At 33.0% G+C, this 23,386-nt stretch overlaps 1 pseudogene; it reads left to right on the top strand.

Annotated features, from left to right (window-relative positions):
* Positions 1 to 2,050: 2,050 nt before the first annotated feature.
* LOC112661664 (V-type proton ATPase subunit E 1-like) lies at positions 2,051 to 15,421 on the top strand (annotated as a pseudogene).
* Positions 15,422 to 23,386: the final 7,965 nt, after the last annotated feature.

The raw sequence follows: 23,386 nt of genomic DNA, 5'->3' as shown, positions 1-23,386 counted from the left end.
AAAGTCTAAGGCATTTGATTTCATACGGAATGATATGCCAATAGCATCGTTAACCACAACAGAAACCAGGAATTAGAGAAGTCCATGGAGGTGGAATTATTTCTTCCATGTTGAAACCTGGAAACACTGCAATCTTGGAGTCAGCAAATCTAATAAGTAGAAATAGGTTACATTTCTAAGTAATGACAGAAAGAATGGCAGCAATGACACTGGCCTACATGTTCAAGCAGGTAATGAACTTGGGTGCCACTGAACACCTAGTGTGTGTATGGGCACTTTAGAATTAAGTTATATTTCTTCGGGGAACACAAATGGGAAGTGGAGAGAGCATGAGGCTCTATTCTGGGCCCATATAACCTAAAGTGAAACCAGTCAGCTGGCATGTCTCACAGAAGTAAAAGTCAAGTTGTATCTTCAGGGAAGGGGCCAAATGTGTAACAGAATTTTTTTTTTTTTTTTTTTTTTTTTTTTTTTTTTTTTGTGTAACAGAATTTTATGTGAAAGAGTGATCCAACCTAGCACATGTAATTAAACAAGCCATCAAATTTAAGCCAAAAAGCAGGTTTTCATTTTTAAATATGAAAGATATAAGGAATTCATGCATATGAGGAAAGTTAGCAACGCTAAAGTAATTTTAGAGATACCTAAAATAATCCAGGAAACAGATAAAAGTTAGATAGTTTTAATTAGTATTTTAGACAGACTCATGAAGAGAGCATCTAGAGAACACTTTACTCTGAGGAAAGGATAATCAGAGACCGTGGCAGCAATTTTGGAATTTAAGGTAGGATTGTGACAGTAAAATATCTGCTTGAAAGTCTGGAAGAAGAACCCTAGGAAATTTCTCACCATGTAAAGTAAAGGCAAAGAAAAAAAATTGAGAATGCTTGAAAAAAAATTTCAAAATAAAGTGTACAGGGACGAATACCTCTGAAGTTAATAAATTTTCTAATAGATGATCCAGAAAAAGACAACAAAGAAAAATGAAAGAAATAATCAAAGAAACAGTAAAAAAAAATCCCTGAGTGGAAAAAAAAAAAAGTACAAATTTTCAGACTGAAAGATCTCACTGAGTTCTAAACAGCATGAATCATAAAAAAAGATAGATATTTAAATACATTTTTTCTGAAAATTTAGAACATCAGACATAAAATGTTTTTTTAAAAAATAATAGTTTATCTGTAAAAGATAAAGCTCAAGTATTCTATTAGACTTCTTTTTCACCATTAAGACTAGCTTTTAGGGGGATCTCTGGATGGCGCAGCGGTTTGGCGCCTGCCTTTGGCCCAGGGCGCGACCCTGGAGACCCCGGATCAAATCCCACATTGGGCTCCCTGCATGGAGCCTGCTTCTCCCTCTGCCTGTGTCTCTGTCTCTCTCTGTGTGTGAGACTATCATGAATAAATAAATAAAATTAAAAAAAAAAGACTAGCTTTTAGAAAGCAATGGAATGAAATCTTTAAAATTTTTGATGAAAACATGTTATTGAACTAAAGTTAGTATTCTACAAGGCAATTACTTAAGACTTGAGAACGGAAGTAAGGCATTTTTAGATATAAGCAATTAAAATTTGGTATATGCTATGGTGTGAATGTTTGTGTCCCCTCAAATTCATATTAAAATTGTAACCCCCACATATGCAGGTATCAGGGGGTGGGCCGTTAGGGAGGTGATAAGGTCAAAAGTGTGGAGCCCTCATGATGGGATTAGTGCCTTTATAAAAGAGACCCCATAGAGATCCCTGTCCCTTCCACCATTTGGGGACAGTGTGGGAAGATACCAGCTATAAACTAGGAAGAGGGTTCTCACGAAAATGCTACCATGCTGGCACATTGATCTTGGGACTTCTCAGCTTCCAAAGATGTGAGAAATAAATCTCTATTGTTTGTAAGTTACCCAATCTATAGCATTTTTGTTAGAGCAAATTGAATGGACTAAGACCACGTGTTATTTGTTCTTTCTGACACAAAGAGGTTGAGAGAAAGAAAAGAATATAGTCTACCAAAGGGAAAACAAATCCAAGAAATAAGATTACACAAAGTGATAGAATATGGTAGTATCAGGAAAGGAAGGCCTTAGGAGGAATGACTCTACATCAGAACAAGGCATTCCAAGTCTAGAGAAAAACATCAAGAAAAGAATAGGTAAGTTGTTATTTTTAATTAATGGAACATATCACAGACCTTACTATTGTCCCTTCTAATGTCTTCTCTTTTTCTCTTATAACAATAAAAGTTTTACCTCAGCACATGATAGTGAAGGAAAAAATTATATTAGCTTCCCTGCAACAAACTCTGGCCATATAATTAGTTTCTGGTCAATAAGTAACAAAAGAAGCAATAATAGTAGTAAATAATTTTACTGTGCTTATTATTTTACTCTGTCAGGTATTATTCCAAGTGCTTTATAAATGGTAGCTCATTGGATAATGACCACATCCATAGGAAGTATGTATTATCACTATTTGAATTTTACAGATGAGAAGAGCTATAGCATCTTGCACAGATTAGCCCTGAGTTACTAAAGTACATTACATATGCAATTTCTTGGTGCTATAGTTGAAAGGCAAGGCTCATAATCTCCTCTTCCTCACTTTTCCCCTCCCACTGGCTGGAACATGCTAGTAGCTGGTACAGATCTTTTAGACTGCAAGATGCAAACCTAATGATGAGATTGGAAGAGAATCAAGATAAAAATAGCCTAAAACATGAAGATGACATACCAGCTTTGTTTTTTAAAAGAGCAGATTATTAGTTAACAGAAATAAGTTTCTGCTTTTTAACAAAAAATGACAGTTGTTTTGATCATTGGTACAGCAACCAAATTTCATCAAACCTAGGATATTGTTGAGAAATTGGATATTAGAAATATGGCAATGACATGTGATTCTTCTTTCAACAACAACAACAACAAAAAAACAATTAGAAATTTCAGGCACAGCAAAGGATACAGTCAACAAAACTAAAAGACAACCTACAGAATGGGAGAAGATATTTGCAAATGACATATCAGATAAAGGGCTAGTTTCCAAGATCTATAAAGAACTTATTAAACTCAACACCAAAGAAACAAACAATCCAATCATGAAATGGGCAAAAGACATGAAGAGAAATCTCACAGAGGAAGACATAGACATGGCCAACATGCACATGAGAAAATGCTCCGCATCACTTGCCATCAGGGAAATACAAATCAAAACCACAATGAAATACCACCTCACACCAGTGAGAATGGGGAAAATTAACAAGGCAGGAAACCACAAATGTTGGAGAGGATGCGGAGAAAAGGGAACCCTCTTACACTGTTGGTGGGAATGTGAACTGGTGCAGCCACTCTGGAAAACTGTGTGGAGGTTCCTCAAACAGTTAAAAATAGACCTGCCCTACGACCCAGCAATTGCACTGTTGGGGATTTACCCCAAAGATACAAATGCAATGAAACGCCGGGACACCTGCACCCCGATGTTTATAGCAGCAATGCCCACGATAGCCAAACTGTGGAAGGAGCCTCGGTGTCCATCGAAAGATGAATGGATAAAGAAGATGTGGTTTATGTATACAATGGAATATTCCTCAGCCATTAGAAACGACAAATACCCACCATTTGCTTCAACGTGGATGGAACTGGAGGGTATTATGCTGAGTGAAGTAAGTCAGTCGGAGAAGGACAAACATTATATGTTCTCATTCATTTGGGGAATATAAATAATAGTGAAAGGGAATAGAAGGGAAGGGAGAAGAAATGTGTGGGAAATATCAGAAAGGGAGACAGAACGTAAAGACTGCTAACTCTGGGAAACGAACTAGGGGTGGTAGAAGGGGAGGAGGGCGGGGGGTGGGAGTGAATGGGTGACGGGCACTGGGGGTTATTCTGTATGTTAGTAAATTGTACACCAATAAAAAATAAATTAAAAAAAAAGAAATTTCAGGTAAAACTGTTCAAGAATCATGGTGCCATCATAAAGCAAAATAAAATATGGATTATTTTAAACAATATATGGAATGTAACAATGGTGGATGAGGATCTGTCCTTGACATTTGGAAATTATTCCTATTTGCATCAAAGAGCACAGGGGGTTTTACTATGTCTACTTCTGTATAGGTTTAATCACAGTAGTTGTTTTAGTAATACAGAGGGTGTTCATAATTTTATCCTCTCCTTGTTTTTAATGTCTACACTTAACCCATAAACACAGCATGAGACCAGCATGTTAACACTTTTATATAACAGGTATACACCTTGCCAACCTAAATTAAAAAAAAACAAAAACTAGAAGAATTAGCAAAGTAGAAAAGCTGGAATTTGAAAAGTAAAAAAGGATATTCGATACTGACAAAAGTTTAATAGTACATATTTCTTTATCCAACTTAAATAGAAGCCAAAATAAACTGCTTGCAGTTAAGAGAAAGGGCCATAAATATTTTATGTAAAATATGAAAGTAATCAATAGAAGAAATGAAGAATAACCCTGCAGAGATATTTAAGAAGGGGAGAAAGGGTTTATTTATTCCTTTTTTTTCACAGTAGGGAGTTAATTGAAAGTAAATTGACAAATCAAGAAATGGAGTTAATATATATAATATAATGTGACATAGAATCAACAGATGAACCAATAAACAGAATGGTGAAATGTGTTGCCTTGGGGCAGTGTCACTGGGGATGAAGGTGACAGACTTTGGTAATATTTCTTTTTTATTATGTACAATTATTTATGTTGCAATAAAATAGTTCATGTGGCAGTCACCTCATGTTTTTAGCTGTTCTAATTGGTAAGAGGCCTCTGCCAACATCAAGTACATTGTATTTACCTGGGATCTGTCTCTAATTTTGAAAAATTCTAATAATCCCCTTTCTATCATTCAGCCAAAAAATCCTAATCCATTCAAGGCTTCTCTTTAGACTGCATGAAATGATCTTTACATGTCAGCTACAAAATCTCTCAAACTTAAATGCTAAGATAAATAGTTCAACTCTGCAAAATAAGCAGCAATGCCCTTGATATGTTTTCAATTTTGTGAGTGATAATAATTAAATATAAACTGATATCTGCAGAGTCATCAATGATAAATGATGAGATATGACTCTGTAACCCATGCATGGCATTTATAAAATGGTTTAACTTGGACAACTGTACAGCCTTTAAGGTGAATGGTGTTAATTCTTTCTCTATTCTAGGGGATATTTTTCTGGTAGGCCTAAACTACGGTCATGATGAGTTTTTAAAACTTTATTGAAGTATAATGTGTCTATGCAAAACACATGTATACTGCATATATAGCTTGATGAGTTTCAGTCACTAATGGTAGTATGATAAGACATTTGTTGTTGAATTTGACAATAGAGAGTTTATTATGAAGAGAGAATAATTAGGATAAAATTGAGGCCAAAAATCATAAGTAATTTCAACACATGATGGAAAAGGTTAAAGAAAAGTGTGCTCTAGGGTGGTGGAAGGTGAGGTGGGGGGGGGGCCCTGGGTGATGGGCACTGATGTGGGCACTTGATGGGATGAGCACTGGGTGTTATTCTATATGTTGACAAATTGAACACCAATAAAAAATACATTTATAAAAAAATAAATAAAAAAGTGTACTCTATATAAATACCATGAAAAAATGACATGAAAAATTATTGTATACTGTAAACACTGAGCTTTTTAAGTAATAGTTCAGAGTATAGAGTTTTATGTTAAAAGTAGGTGTTCACCTTCCTATTTGGGATAGGAAGGTTGAGAATGTGAATGAATTCTAATCTCTGGCAGCGCAGGTGGCCCAGCGGTTTAGCGCCACCTTCAGCTGGGGGTGTGATCCTGGAGATCCAGGATCGAGTCCCACGTCAGGCTCCCTGCATGGAGCCTGCTTCTCTCTCTCTCTCTCTCTCTCTCTCTCTGTCATGAATAAATAAATAAAATCTTAAAAAAAAAAAAAAACGAATTCTAATCTCTTCTATTTGTTAACCTTTTAATATAATGGTGTTTCAGGGAACAAAAACCGAGAAGACATTTGAAAAATTTCATAACATTTTCAGAGTAGATATCTTTCATAGTGCTAAAACCAAAAGTTATAAAGAAAAGAAGAAAGGTAAATTGCATGGGATACCAAGGTTGGGAAGTAGGTGGTACTCAGTGTGAGCAGAGAAACCAAAAAAGAACTTATCACCGTAGCCATTGAAATTTTAGTAGAATTATCATTGATTCGCTCTGTTAACATAAAAAGTGTATTTTCAATAAGAAGTATGTCCAAGCCAGAAATAAACAGATAATTTTTAAATTGTTTCTGAAAGGATTAGAAAAAGCCAAAAACAAATCAACATCTGCATTTCAAGTTGATAGAAAGGTGGAGAAAAATGTAATATGTAAAACCATAAATAAGATTCTTGTGAGTGTTTCTCTATTGTCACTAAAAATAAGAAAATATTTAAAAATTTCTGTTTCTTTACCTGGTAATAATATTGTCTCTCTCTCTTTTCTGAAGTATATTATGAAAATATAGTTCTTTATGCCCAGGCAAGCTCTGAAGCAGCCGTAAGTTTTGGTGCCAAAAGACCTTTCCCCCTTAGCAAACTTATCTTCAATTCCATATTCCTAGGTTAGCAACATGTATCAAAGGTTCAGTAACTTAGAGTCTCCTTGGCTGACTCTAATTTTTTAATGCCATTTGTATCTATAGTATTTTCTAATTATCCTTTGAGCTATAATTGGTAGTAATAAGTACACATTTCTATAACAAATAATATTTTTATAAAAGAAAATGTTTTCATATTTATGTAGTTTTACTGTGTTAAAATTGAAAAAATTCACTAAAAAAGAGAGAGTTCCCTAATGACAATATTGGCTGCATTCTAAAAGACATGATAACACTATTTAATTTATTAATTGGAGCATATATTTCATATTACATAAGATGGAGGAAATGATTTAACCCATCCACCAGGAAAGGGGAACATCTCCCTATTAACAGCAAAAATGTGTATAGGTTAAGTACGCACAATAATTGTTACAGGGATAGACAAAGGACGATCTGTGGACAAATCCTGCCTACTGCTTGTTTTTATATATTTGTATTGAAAACAGAGCCACACTTGTTTGCTTATGTCTAGTCCATGGCTGATTTTCTGCTAAAATGACAGAATTGAGTAGTTGAAACAGAGATGTGTGGCTAGCAAAGCCTAAAATAAACCATACTTGGCCCTTTACAAAAAAGTCCCCACCGCCCCCCCAAAAAAGTTAGCCAAATCCTGTTCTATGAGATATTGTTCCCCTTGCAGAAAATATAGTTTAAAAGTTGTAGGCTATATAGCTGTTTCTCATTCAGTATAACAAATATTTCTGAAGAGCACATATCTACATTCATAACTGTTACAATGTGTATGTAATCATATGAAGGCATTGAACTAAAAACAAAGAGGAAAATATGGAAAACCTTACTTTTTCTAAGTGTAGCCATATGTGCAATCTTATTTATCACATTATATGTAAAGCAATTTTGATGTCATATTTTTTTAGTTATAAAAGGTACATCTTAAAATTTTGTGTTGCAATCTAAAAATTCAAATTTGCTTGTATGAAAGCCATTGTTTATCCTTGCTAGGGTTCTGAGAGTTCTCAAATTTTTACAAAAGGAAGTATATTGTTAGCTCATTAGATTTTCTAGTACCCTTTCTTATAAATATATAAATAACCACACTTTAAGGTACTATTTAGTGATTTTACAATTTCATTCCCCTGCAAAAATAAAAACTCTACTTTTTGTCAAGAGCTACATTAAAAAAAAAAACAAAAAAACCACAAACCGGTATACTCTTTGTATGTGGGAACAAGTAATAGACCAGTACATAGTATATAGATATTCACTTCTGCATATCAAATACCTAGCATAAAACCTTAAAACATAATTGGTAATACGTAAATTTAATCCAAATAACTTAGTTAAAAATACAAGTAATTTATTCTGGAATTCATTTTCTCTTTATAATATTTTGAAGAAGGCAACAGAAAAAATATTAAAAAATGAGAAAGATAGCAATAACTTTGCAACATCTTTTCTGTTGAAAGTCTATAATGCCATTTTATAAATAGCTGTTTGTAAATCATTACTTCTTTCATTCTATGAAGGCTGCAATATCTTATTCAACATTAAAGTCAAACATTGCTTACGAAACAGAGGCATACCTCACTAGCCACAGTTACAAATTAGCAAGGAAATTAGAGTCTTGGTTTGGATGTGGTTGTGTACCTCAGTAGATTAAGTCTCACAAATAATATTTAAATACTAGATAACTGCGTAAGCAAGTAGTTAATAATAAAAGGGCCCAAATCTGTGAGAACTATGTGCCTATCAGGAGATCTTTAGGGCATACCAACACCTTTATTTTTAGAAAATTTCTTATTTTGGAACAGCAGCTTTCAAATCTGGCATGATTTTTTTTCTTCAAGGGACATTTGGCTATGTCATATTTGGGGATGTTTTTGATTGTCACAATTAGGTCTGCGGACAAGTGAGACTAAGATATAAATAGGAGAGGTCAGGGATGCTGCCAAACATCTTGCAATGCACAGATGGTCCCACAATAAAGATTGTCCATCCCCCCAAAGTGGGAAACTCTCTTTTAGAAAACTTAATATTGGTTTTCTTATACTAAGCAACTTTCTTTCAAATATGTGTCTATTAAAGACTCCAATAAATTTCAGAGCAGAAAGTAATAACTGAGAAGTCTATTCTTGGTACTCTGGGTACCTAGCATTTTAACATTTAACCCACCCAGAATTTAAGTGCCAAATGGTGTCAAATAGCTTTCAGCAATTACCATCTTTCCCTTGACCCATTATGTTTATTATTAAGAATGAAGAAAATTTCATATTTAAATATTATTAAACATAAACTGATATTATTTTTAAAATTTAAACCAATTTTAGAGCTACGATATATACTAAATGTGATAAACATTTTAGCTTCAAATATTAATATGTATAAATATATAAATCTTTATACATATAAATATGTATAAATATATAAATCTTTATAAATATATAAATCTTCTTCTATAAATATATAGAATCTTAAACTTTCTTCTTATAAAATTCAATTAATATCACATAATTTATTTAATCTTTAAAATAAAACAATGTTTTGCCATGATATCGCAGAGAATATATTATGTACATTAAATGTAACTAATGACATTTTGTTGAATTTTTTTTTAATTTTATTTATTTATTCATGAGAGATACAGAGAGAGAGGCAGAGACATAGGCAAAGGGAGAAGCAGGCTCCATGGAGGGAGCCCGAAGTGGGACTCGATCCCGGAACTCTGGGATCATGCCCTGAGTGAAAGACAGATACCCAACCACTGAGCCACCCAGGCATCCCATCTTGTTGAATTTTTTTTTAAACAAGGATTTGTGTAAATACATTGAATAAACAACTTAAAAGTTTAGGAATGATTATTTGGCTTTTGTTGAACAATGTTTAAAATTTAACTTTCATACATTTTTAGTAAAATTTAATTATGTTGGTTTATTTTTCTAAACGGACCTCGTGTTTGTGAAGGAACTCCTATTTTTCAGACTTTTTAAATACATAAGTGCAAATACCATGAAAGTAGAAATTTTCACATGGGAAAATTTAACATACTTGAGTTTCACAAAGTTCTTGATTTTGCAGATTGTTGCTCTTACTCGTTTTGGATACTGTTGGTCATTATCTCTTTAAATAGTGCTTCTTTCTCATTTTCTCTGTTTTCTCCTTCTGGAAATCTATTATACCCACTGTAAAATTTTCAGGATTTTGGATGTTTTTTATACTCTAAAATTTTATTTTTAATATATATTCTTCTCAGTTTTTTCACTTTGATAATCTTCCAGTGATCTGTCCTCCAATTTGATCATTTTTAACCTGCAAGGCCTAATCTATTTTTAAATGACATGTTTTACTATTAATTCTCTTATGTAGATGTAGATTCTATTTATCTGCTGAAATCTATCATTCTTCCACTTATTTGTTCATTTCTTATTTTGTTTGCAAATTAATCATATGTATTAGCCTTATCTGCTAACTTCAGTAACTAGATCATCTCTATAAATGCTTCTTTTGTCTTTTTTTTTTTTTTTCTAGCTCTTTAGTCATATTTTCTTGACTCATGTTTATTCTGGAAATAGTGTGTAAAAGAATTGCTAAGGATCTAGATGATCTTATCTTCCAAAAAGAGAGTTCTCTTTTTACTCTGTGAAATAGAATGAATGGCTGATCAACTTAATCCAATTTGGTGTTGTTCAAAAGAACTTTACAATGTCCATAAGCTACAATCTACTTTTGGTTTATCCCATTCCTTGCACATGACTCTCCATGGCTTTTGATTATTTGGTGGATATCATTTTCTGAAAGACAAGTGGAGGTTGACCCATCTGCCTTTCATAGCTTAGTAACACTAAGACTTCAAAATCATAGAGCTTCAAAAGCTGACAAATGATTTAAAGATAAAATAGTGGTACTTCTTAAATAGATACAAACTACAAAAACTTAGAATTGCAGTACAAAGGACTGTTTTTTCCTAAACATTTGAAAATTAGTTGCAGATCTGATGCCTCAAATAAATTACTATAACTTTTCTGTCTGAAAGGACAATTGCCTGTATAATATAATCATCTACACGACATAATCATCAAAGACAAAAAATAGCATTAACAGATTATTACTATATAATCTACAAATTTCTGTCTAGTTTGACAGTTGTAATGATAATATCTTGAAAACAAAGTCAATCCTTCATGAGTTCCTTAACTTTATCTTGATTCTCATGACTTACACAATTAGTTATTCTATGTCTCAATTCTTTTCTTACAGATGATACCTTAAGTAGTACTTCTTTATAGGTAGTTTCGGGTTATGCATCCTTGCATGAATATCCTACAAGTGACGTTGAATTCTTCTGAATACATTCTACCAGGTAGCATACAATTTCAAATTGTTCCATTGCTTTTGATGTTCATTTAGATCACTGGAGCATAGTAATGTCTGCTAGGACTTTTCATTGTAAAATCACTATTTTTTTTCTTTCTAAAATAATTATTTTTATATAGAAATAGTTTGAAACTACATAAATGTGTTTTTCTTTACAAAAGTTTCCACATATTTATATCTTCATGGACACATTGCTTTTTATTTTATTCAATGGGTTACAATTTGTTGCCTCAATCATTTATCTTAAAACTCAAATCATCTTCATTTTGGCTAGTGCTAGCTTCTGTGTCATTTCAATATATTTCTCTCTCTCTCTCTCTCTATATATATATATATATATATATATGTATATGTATATGTGTATATATATATATATATATATATATATTTATATATAGCACATCCTCACTGTCCTGTTTGTGGAAAATGGCATATAGAAGCTAAGATGTAAGCAGTAGGTAGACTCAAAGCTTTTGGACAATTGCTGCTTTTAGGTTCTCTCAAGAGACAAAGCCAGGGCAAAACACATGTGTGTATATGTATATATGTGTGTGCCTGTATTCCCAAATCTACACTGATGCCTCAATTCCACAAATATGCATATAAAATAGTTATTCTAAAATATCACATATGCATCAAATTCTGCAATCATTTACCAAAGATTTAGATTACTTTGATTTAGATAGAAAAATGAAAATTACAATAAGCACTGGTTGAAAACACACAAATTCAGTGTGAAATGACCTAACTTTTACCTTCAATCATATCTTCAAAGATCACTCTTAAATACAGGTGCATAAATGTGAATAGTTACTATTTATTTTATTGGATATTTAATTTGTATATTCTTGCTCACAAAGAATCAGTAAAGGATATGCTGCTTGACTTGTTTTGTAATGAGTAATGTAACAAGCCTCAGAAACTAAATCTATACAATGATAGAAATTGCAACATCCATTGTTTTTTATGTATTCAGCATTGGAGGCTTCTCAGACTTTGCTTGCTTAAGAGAACATACAGAATTTTATATAATTGTTTCATTTTACAAAGATCTTATGTGCATTGAAGGAACTAATTATTATTTTCTCCTACTACTTTTCTGTGATTCTCTAACAACAAACCCAATGTTTCAAAACTATAATTATATTCTAATTTGATTTAAATAAAGCAATCTGAATGCAGTTTTCATTTCTTCCCTTAGGGACAAAGAAAATACAAAGAAGTGTTCAGTGATGGTATAATTTCCAGTGTTATTGTATTCAATTCTGGGTTTAACACTCTTTGTCACATTATGATTTTATACACCATGGTATTTTCAAACATCAGAAAAAATTGATAATTATCTTAAATATTTTAAGAATCTACTCAAAAAATGAGTGGGAAATATCAGAGAGGGTGACAGAACATGAGAGACCCCTAACTCTGGGAAATAAACAAGGGGTAGTGGAAGGGGAAGTGGGCTTCATTTGACTGGGTGACTGGGTGACGGGCAATTATTCCTGGATTTTCTTCTTTATCACTTCTTTATCACTCATTTTCTATGCTGAGTCCCATAACTCAGCATAGAAAATGAGTAGAAAACTCAGATTTTCAGATAATTTATTCTATGCTGTGACCTTGCCTGATAATTGAGGAAAAGAATGAAGGCTTTAACGTTTTATGAGGATTTGCTTGACCAGAAGTTGAAATAAAGTTTAATGAAGTCTCCGTAAATATAATTAATTTTCTGTCTCCTCTATCTACAGACAGTGACTTCTACAAAGCCACTTAGACCATTTTACAATATTTACACCAACTGCAAATAGCTTGGAAAGGTAGAACATTTGCATCTGTGGTTTAAATAATCTCATACCACACTGTACTCTAATCACAAGAATTCCCAAATTTATGGCTTGAGACTGTGTTGGATAGAAACCACTAAGAAATCAACTGGGACAAATGGAGGATGTAGTACGGAATTGCATGTAGAAGAAATTTGCTTTCTACTCCATGTTTAATGTTTAAAAGAATTAGAGAATGCTAAGTCACATGAATGAAACTGAACTCAGTGTGCATTGCATGCTCTTAAATAGGATAGAAAGATATCAAACTATTTTTTTTTTTAAAGATTTATTTATTTATTCATGATAGACATAGAGAGAGAAAGAGGCAGAGACACAGGAGGAGGGAGAAGCAGGCTCCATGCACCGGGAGCCTGACGTGGGATTCGATCCCGGGTCTCCAGGATCGCGCCCTGGGCCAAAGGCAGGCGCCAAACCGCTGCGCCACCCAGGGATCCCTATTTTTTTTTTTTTTTAATTTTTTTTTTTATTTATTTATGATAGTCACAGAGAGAGAGAGAGAGGCAGAGACACAGGCAGAGGGAGAAGCAGGCTCCATGCACCGGGAGCCCGATGTGGGATTCGATCCCGGGTCTCCAGGATCGCGCCCTGGGCCAAAGGCAGGCGCCAAACCGCTGCGCCACCCAGGGATCCCAAACTATTAATTCAATAAGAAAATATTGAAAATATGCCAGAAAGGGATACACTGTATTCAGTAAATACATTTCAAACTGAAGTCGCAAAAAATGATAGTACAATGTAAACTATGTTTCTTTATGCTCCATGTTCTATCACCATTGTGTAAATTCTGGTGTTTGTATGTGTCTGTATGAGACAGAGATGAAGGGGAGAGAAAGAGAGAGACAGAGAGAGAGAGAGAGATGATCTTTGTGTAATTTATTTTCTAAATGATATTTGACATCTCCAATCCAAATTTTAGGATGAATTTAACTTCAGTTATTTGTGCAACAATTGAAATAGAATTATCGTGATTGCCTAAAAATGTGAGCATTCATTTATTTCTCATTTTCTCTTCATCCACTTGGAACTTCAGTGCAAACTAGATGTCATTTTAAAACGCATAATATAAAGCTAAACTGCCAACCAACTCAGTATGATATTTGAGTACACATAGTGAAAATGTAATTAAGAATAAAGAATTAAAATAATTCCTACACTTCCAGTATCTATGTTTAATTTTATAACTTTTAACATAATATCTTATTGATGTGGTGTAGCAACTGGTATAAATTTTTACCACCCACCCACCAATTTCCTCAGTTAAAAATAATCAAATATACAATTGAATATTTTTGCTTTTACTACCTAGTTTGCATTACTATGGATAAAGAAGTTAAAATAACACAATGCTTTTTTTTTTTTAACACAATGCTTTATATCATTAGTAAAGTGTGCCATTTCAATTCAAATTTAGTTTATAATTTTTGATTAGGTACTTTTAAGTCTTTTCTCATTTCACCTTGGATTATGCTTAATAGTTTATTTAAATATGCTCATGGTTTTATAAGTTTCTCAAGCCAGGATGGGAGCAAACTACTTGTGTTGCTTGGTTATGATTTGTAAATACTCTATTTCAGTTCTCACAAAAACTGTAATGTCCCAATTTTCATGTGTAAATGCACTCTGTGGAAATTGTTGTATTTTCAATGTTTAGGAAGACAGAGTTTAAAGAGTATCACAACTCTAACATGAAAGCATAAAACAAAAGCAAAAACAAACTATTAGGACTTCATCAAAATAAAAAGCTTATGTACAGTGAAGTAAAAAACAAAGCTAAAAGGCAACCTACAGAATGGGAGAAGATCCTTGCAAATGACATATCTGAAAAAGGATTAGTATCCAAAATATATAAAGAACTTATAGCCTTCCATTGCCACCTTCCAGACTAAGCTTGAGCCAGTGGCCTTCCAGCCTAGCACAGCTTTCTCCACGGCCCTCAGCTGATGCCGTCAAGTAGAAGCAGATTAAACATATGATGGCTTTTATTGAACAAGAAGCCAATGAGGAAGCAGAGGAAATAGGTGCGAAGGTGCAAAGAGTTCAACATTGAGAAAGGTCTCTTGTGCAAACCCAAAGACTGAAGATTATGGAATACTATGAGAAGAAAGAAAAGCAGATTGAGCAGCAGAGGAAAATTCAGATGTCTAATTTGATGAATCAAGCAAGGCTCAAGAGCAATAGATGTCAAGTCCTCAGAGCAATAGATGACCTTATTACAGACCTACTAAATGAAGCAAAACAGAGACTCAGAAAAGTGGTAAGAGATACAACCAGGTACCAAGTGCTGCTGGATAACTGGTCCTCCAGGGTTTGTACCAATTTTTGGAGCCCCAAATGATTGTTCATTGTAGGAAACAGGATTTCCCTCTGGTAAAGACTGCAGTGCAAAAAGCGATTCTTATGTACAAAATTGCCACCAAAAAAGATGTTGATGTCCAAATTGATCAGGAATCCTACCTGCCTGAGGAAATAGCTGGTGGAGTGGAGATCTATAATGGGGATCATAAAACAAAGGTTGCCAATACTCTAGAAAGCTTGCTGGACCTCATAGCCCAGCAGATGATGCCAGAAGTACGGGGAGCCTAATTTGGTGCAAATGCCAACAGGAAGCTTTTGGACTAAACCTTTAGGAGAGGTAGAGTTCATCCACTTCTCTCCTGCTGTGGCGTGGAAGTTTCTGATATTTGAAGAGATGAGACATCTGTGTGGCTTCCTCTTCGCCGTTCTCATTGTCTGTATTTGTCAGTGGATACTCTGTGTAGCTAATGCCCTTATCCTAATTGTTAACAATATGAGGAAGTTTCACTTCATATGATCAGGAAAGCTCCTTCTTAGCTTATCTAAAAGTAGCACAACTTTCATTGGCTTCTGTAGCATGAAGATGAGGTTATCAGATGGTGGTCACAGGAGCTTCACCAAGTCTCCGCTCTACCTCCAGTCCTCTGCTTCCAGTTCTTGAGCCTAGACATGATGTGTACGGTGTTCTCTGACATGAAGTCTCTGCTCTTAGGCTTAAAATGCATGGGGGCCGTGCCTTCTTCCCTGCAGTAGTCGATTCACCGCTAACCTATTTGGGCCTAAAAGTGTTCCTCATCTGTAAATGTGATTTAAAACCTAAGCCATGAATATGTCTTATTTATTAAAACAAAAGGTTTACATGGAAACAAAAAGAAAGAACTTATAAAACTCAACACCCCCAAAACAAATAATCTAATGTAAAAAATGAGCAGAAGACATGAATGTCTATTTTTTTCCAAAGAAAAAATTAAACAAAGAAGACATCCAGATGGCCAACAGACAGATGAAAAGATGCTCAACATCACTGATAATCAAGGAAATAAAAATCAAAACTATGATGAGATAGCACCTCATACATGTTATAATGGCTAAAATCAACAATACAAGAAACAACAGGTGTTGGCAAAGAAGTGGAGAACAGGGAACCCTCTTGCACTATTGGTGGCAATGGGAAGTGGTGTGGCCACTATGGAACACAGTATGGCGATACCTTAAAAAGTTAATAATAGAACTGTCCTACAATCCAGCAGTGACACTACTAGATACCCAATGAATGCCAAAATACAAATTCAAAGTGATACACGTATCCTGAAGTTTATAGCAGCATTATCTACAATAACCAAATTATGGAAACAGCCCAAGTGTGCATAGACTGATGAATGATAAAGAAGATATATATATAATATGAATATTACTCAGCAATAAAAAGAAGGAATCTTCCCATTTGTAATGACATGGATGGAACTAGAGAGTATTGTACTAAGTGAAGTAAATCAGTCAGAGAAAGACAAATACTATATGATTTCACTCATATGTGGAATTTAAGAAACAAAACAAATGCACAAAGGGAAAAAAGAGAGAGAAGGAGACAAACTAAGAAATAGACTCTTAACTATAGAGAACAAAATTATGGTTACCAGAGGGAGGTGGATGGGGGAATGGGTGAAATAGACAATGTGGATTAAGCAGTGCACTTGCTATGATCAGCACCAAGTCTTATATGGAAGTTTTGAATCACTATATTACACACCTGAAATTAATATTACACTATATGTTAACTAACTGGAATTTAAGTAAAAGCTTAGGGGTGCCTGGGTGGTTTAGTTGATTAAGCATCTGACTCTTGGTTTTGGCTCAGTTCATAACCTCAGGGTTGTGAGATTAAGGCCTGCATTGGGCTCTGTGTTCAGTGTGGAGTCTGCTAGAGATTCTGTTTCTCTTCCTTAAGCTCTTCCTCTGCCCTTCCCCTCATATGGGCATGCTCTCTCTCTCTCTCAAAAATAAAATCTTTTTTAAAAAATGTTAACAACAAAAGGAATAGTACAACTTTAGAAATCTTTTTACATAAGTTAATTGCTATTATTTTATCGCATTTCCATCTCTCCATGTCTGTGTAAATATGTTTCCTTTTTTTCCTGAGTCATTTAAAGGAAATTAAAGACATCTGACACTTCATCATTCAAACTTTGATATATAATTCATAAGGAAAATAGCATTTTTTCTATATAACCACATAATACTAGCATATTTAACACCCATTTAATAAAATTATGAATTATATAAGCCTTATTTTCAAATTACTACAAAATGTCTTATTTTTAAATGTTCTCTCAAGGACACAAATAAAATTCTTGCATGACAATAGTTTGCTTTGCTATTTTCCCTCTAAATATAGAGAGTTGCACATTTTAAAAATTTTTTCGTGACCTGGAATTTTTGAAGGGTCCAGGCTAGTTTTCCTGTTAAATGCCTCACATTCTATACTTACCTGATTATTTCCTCATGTCTGTATTTAACACAGAGATTTCTTGGCAGGTGCATTACAAAAGTGCATAGTAGAAAATGGATTCTTGAATTAGAGGTCAAACAGAAGTCTGTAGCTCTGGCTACATGTTAAGACTCAAGAACAAAACCTTTGCTTATGGTACCTTGTTACAGGCTCTGGGTTATTTCCATCTGGTGCTGGAAATAAGGCTTCTACTTTATACCCAGGCTTGGATTTGATAGCTTGAAGTAATAGAGAATATGTCCACAATCCACTATTCTGTACTTACACATAGAAATGTAGAGAATCAAATGAAATGGTGCTGATTCATGGAAAAACGAAGAATTGAATTTATGTAAAACCTAATTACACTTAAAATGTTTATATTGCTGACAATTATTTTGATAAATAACATCTATGTTTTTTGGATTGTATATTTTAAAAAGTGATACTGTTTTAACTCAAGTATTACAATCTCTAAAGGGAAATGAAATTGTGTAATTTCTGTAAATATACCAATGAACATTTGAAACCATGTTTTATTTAGCTCATATTATAATTTCAGTAAAATTTATATTGTTCTCATAATGCTTACAAATACGTTAACTTTAGGCTTTCCCATCTTATAGACATACTTGCTTCTTTTTACCTCTAAAGAAATAGAGCAGACTATTTAATTCCATGATTTGTGAGTCAAAGAATTATGACTTAATTCAAAAATGACTTTGCCTGAAATATATTTGAAATAATATTACTAAAATCAAATGGTATATGATGTAGATGAATTGGACAGATCAGATATAATACTGTTTTATACTTCTAATAATTCTAGTCTATATAGTTGTCAAGTTCATTGTGGTAAAACTTTTAAAATCACCTACAGTAATAAATCTAATAGATTTTAGACTTAACAGGAATATTTTTTAATATAATATAATTTCTAAAATGGGAAGCTTTCCACTGAAATCTATTAGGCCATCTTATCCTAACATAATGTTCATTTCAGTAATACTTTGAACTTCTGAATAGTATTCACTTTACTCAATGATTTAGCTTGTTCTTTCTACAAACCATGTTTTCCTGACAAGTCTTTGATTAACCATATCAGTGCACACTCAGGTATGAGTTTATGTATGTGTGCGTGAATATGTGTATGTACCAATTTGCACCAAATAAATGTTAAGATAAATTTTATGTTTTACCATACACACACATAAACATGGTCTAAATATTTAACTATTTTTATATACTTTATTTATGTAAGGGAACCCTCTCCAACCCCCAAAATATGTTAGATGCTTCATCCACAGTTCCTCAGAATGTGATCTTATTTGCAGATAGGGTATTTACAGATGTAATCAAGTTAAAGTGAGGTCACTAGGATGGGTACTAATTCAGCATGACTGATGTCTTTATAAAAAGGGGAGATTTGGATATAGACAGACATGCATCACAGAGGGAAGGCTATGGGGGCACATGGGGGAGACCATCTATAAGCTAAGAAGAGAAGCTTGGAATAGATTCTCCCCCACCCCACCATCCTTTAGAAAGAACCAGTAAAGACCTTGATTTTGGACTTTGAGCCTCCAGAATTGTAAGGCAGTAATTTTCTGTTCTTTAAGCCACTCCTTTGGGGCACTTCATTACAGCAGACCTAGCAAACTAATACAGAAACTGAAAAAGAAAACAAAAACACATTATTTTTATTAGATTTTCCTTTTCTTTACATTTGGATTCTTTTCCAGACTTTCAACATATATTAAAAATACAATAGCTATTTTCTAATAGTTACAGCATGTATATTAAATCATTTGATTTATAAATACTATTTATACCAAACTACTTTAAGAAGTTAATAATAAACATAAAACATATGCTTCATATGTAAAATTGGCACGAATTACTTTCTTCGGGAGACAAAATGTTTCCCTACGGACATTATTTGTATTTACTGAAGAGAATTTCTTCAGTTCTTTGTTTCTTTTTTTTTTTTTCTAGACTATGTACTTTTTCAAAGACGTGCTATTTGTTAGAACATTATGAAAACACAGTCAAGATTTATTTGGTAAATAAAAATTAAATTAAGGTGAAAATTTAAGAACCTACCAGTTTTTCTTCTTTAATATTTTCAAATTTTTCAAGAATAATGGCCTCTATGGTAAAAAAAATAATTATTTTCATAAGTAAAAGGTTATCATTACTATTCTAGAATAGTTTTTCTAGGATGTGGCATATACCTACAATCTTGAGTGCGTAATTAAGTCAGATCTTGACATTTCTCTTACGTGTTACTGAATGGTAAATCCAACATGATATCTGAATAGGAACAGAGTTCACAAGATCTACATATTTAAATATTTTTGTAGTTCTCTCCATTTTTATTTAAAATTGTATTATATAGGGGTGCCTGAGTGGATCAATTGGTTAAGTGTCCGACTCTTGATTTCAGCTCAGGTCATGATTGCAGGGTGGTAAGATCAAGCCCTGAGTCAAGCTCCCTGCTTAGCAGGAAGTGTGCTAGAGATTCTCTCTCTCACCCTCTCCCTCTGCCCCTTGCCCTGCTGGCTCTCTCTTTTTCTCTAAAATAAATAAATAAATAAATAAATAAATAAATAAATAAATAAATAATAAATAAATAAATCTTTAAGACTTTATTTATAGTTTAAACACATTAAGTAAAGTATTAAAATATATATTAGCATATATTTAAAATGTGTTAATTTATATAATATAAATAGTTTATGCTACATATAAAAATGTCAACCCAGTTATAATTGTTATGTAATAATAATTAAAATGTTTTAACATGCTTTAAAAATTAAATGCTAATTTTTTTCATAGTGCTTTTTGACTGCTCATTCATAGCTGGCATACTAGACTGCCAGAGTTGGCTTAAAGTAAAAGCAAATTACAGAAAAAAAATTTCTCTAAAAATAATTGCACCAAAGTGAAATTCTGTGTTATTAATTCTTAACTCTCAAAAAGTGTTGTTATAAAAGATTTGCTGTAAATGCCACTTTTAATATATAATTATTTTAAAATATTTTTAGAAGTGTATTTACTTATTTATTTCTGATAATTTCTTCCACCAACATGGGGCTGGAACTCACCACACCAACATCAAGAGTCACATGCTCTTCTGACTGAGCCAGGCAGGTGCCCCTTTAATTATCTATTTTTTTTTCTTTTTAAAGATTTTATTTATTTGAGAGAAACAGAGTACAAGCAAAGAGTGGCAGAGGGAGATGGAGAAGCAGGGTCTCCACTGAGCAGAGATCCAAATGTGGGGCTCAATTCTAGGACCCCAGGATCATAACCTGAGCCAAAGACAGATGCTGAACTGATTGAGACAACCAGGAATATCGCCACAATAATTATCTATTTTACCTGACTCCTTGAATTAATATAATGTGCAAGCATATTCATAGCATGGATTCAAAAATTTTTACATACTCTAATAACATTCAAAATTAAAATATGCATGTATATTATGACATTAAAATTCCGGTGAAAATGAAGAAGTTACTCATTTATCTTTCTATTGAGAAAATAAAAATACTATCATTGTCCTGGTCTTAGCTGTAGCAGACAATTCCAGACTTTTATTTATTGTGTTAAGCACCATGGGAAAGCAAAATCTTAAATTATTATTTAATACATTCTTTAAAGTTTATTTGATTGGAATCAAAGGCAATATGCTAACAAGAATTAGAGAATAAGTATGTGTTTATTTTTATTTCTAAAATTATAGTTATAGATAGGTAGACATCAAAAAGGCTATTAAGTACAAACGTTGAAAAATAAAAGGTAGAAGGATTTAAATAACAAATTTAATTACTTTAGAGCTACTCTCTTCCGGTATATTTCCTTAGTATATTTGCTGAATACATTTCCATTTGAATATAAATAAAATTCCATTTATCCAAAATGGACTCTTATTAGTTTTATCTTTTTAAATTTAAAATTTTGATTATTTTAGACTTTACCATCAGAGGAGACATACCAAGAAGGAAAAGAAACTTAGGTGTCATAGTCTCAAATGTCAAAAATTTGTGTGATAACGAGGTTTTGCTTACAGTTGTAGAATATTCTATGCAGTGAAAGAAAGCTGGTTGCAATCAGGAAGCATTTTTATGAAAGCATTTTTCGTAGATTATAGTAGCTTATTGTTTTTATTTATGAATCTAAATAATTTTTGCTTTCATATAAAAATTTTAGTTTTGTAATTTTGAATTCTTTTTCCTTAAAGAAGGTCTCCTCAAAGTATATAAGCTTCAAGCTTCACTAATCTGGACCTGGCCCAGATTCTCTGATATCTCCATATTTAAATAAATACTTTGGATGAAAAATATTTTAATACACAGATTACTCAACTAGCAAATGAAATTTAATTTTCTATAGTTATTCGTTATATTTTAAAACCATCCATAACACTCAGTTATCACTGTAGATATAAATACAGAAAAATACTAAAGTATAAAATGTAAGAACATGTTGGGATCTGTGATGGATTCAAATCAGTAAGAACTTAAAACACACACATAAGAACAAAAAATTAATTTGACTTTTTACAGGTTGGCATAGAATAAAACTGTGAGATTACTAAATACTACCTTGTAATTGAAGGAGACTTTATATAGTGGGGAAACAGTAATAAAGAAAATCACAGTAATCATATTAGGAATTCTATCTAAACAAAATTGCACCGTAACTTGTCATTGAAAGTGACATAATTACATATTTTAATGGGTATTGCCAGCCTAAAAGTAAAACAATAATGATAGATGTCTAATGCTCAAAATCCATCCCTTGGACTACACTGAAACACATGTAAACTAAGAATATAATAAATTTGTAATTTTCTTAATATATCAGCATATCAAACTCCTTAATGAGCAAGCAATTTTTTCTCTGCTTTTGCATATTCTATAATTAGGGAAGTATAAATTGCAAAGGTAAGCACATTCTGTGGTATACCTAACATATTTAACTATAGGCACTTCAGCCAACTATAATTTCTTTTAATTCATAGCCTGGATGCCACATATAACAAAGCAAGTCAGAGAGTTGGCCAATTGTTGGATAATTAGGTATATGTGAATCAGTGTGTGTTGCACACATATATGTGTGGGAGTATGCACACATGTGCATTGTGTCTACTTTTCCATGTAGGCAGAAACATCGTGAATTATGGAATTTCTCTCTAGCTAACATTTAGAAAGAGTACAGAATCATGAGCACATTACAGTGTGTTTATTTTTAGTTTTCATTTGCCAAGGCAAATTGCTTTGACTATAGCAGTAATAAATTTAAGTGTTGTTCTGTTTCACAATTCTTGTATTTTTTATTCTGAGAGCTTTGACTAAGCAAGAAACTATCTTCAGTCATAGAATGCAAAAGAAGTATATGTGATTTACTCATTACTTAGAGACAAATTATCATCATATATTGTGTATATGGCAGCCATCTTCTCCTTCTATCTTACTGGTAAAGCTGAATTTGTTCCAGCATCTGCATTATATACATATGATTCATGAATAGTCCTTGTAATTGAAGTCAATCTTGGTAGGCTTACTCCCTTGAAGGCGAGTAGTTGATGGCATCTTCTCAATTTCTGGACAATAAGATGTAATGGAGGTCTTCTAGAGGGTGGTATTTCTCCTTCTTTTTTTTTTTTTTAAAGATTTCATTTATGTATTTGAGAGATAGGGACAGAGAGCAAAAGCAGGGAGGAGAGGGAGAAACAGGCTCCCCACTGAACAGGGAGCCCAACACAGGTCAATCCCAGGACCCCAGGATCATCA

Source organism: Canis lupus, chromosome 31, assembly GCF_003254725.2.
Source record: "Canis lupus dingo isolate Sandy chromosome 31, ASM325472v2, whole genome shotgun sequence".
NCBI lineage: Eukaryota > Metazoa > Chordata > Mammalia > Carnivora > Canidae > Canis > Canis lupus.
This window is presented reverse-complemented; position numbering and strand designations above follow the sequence as displayed.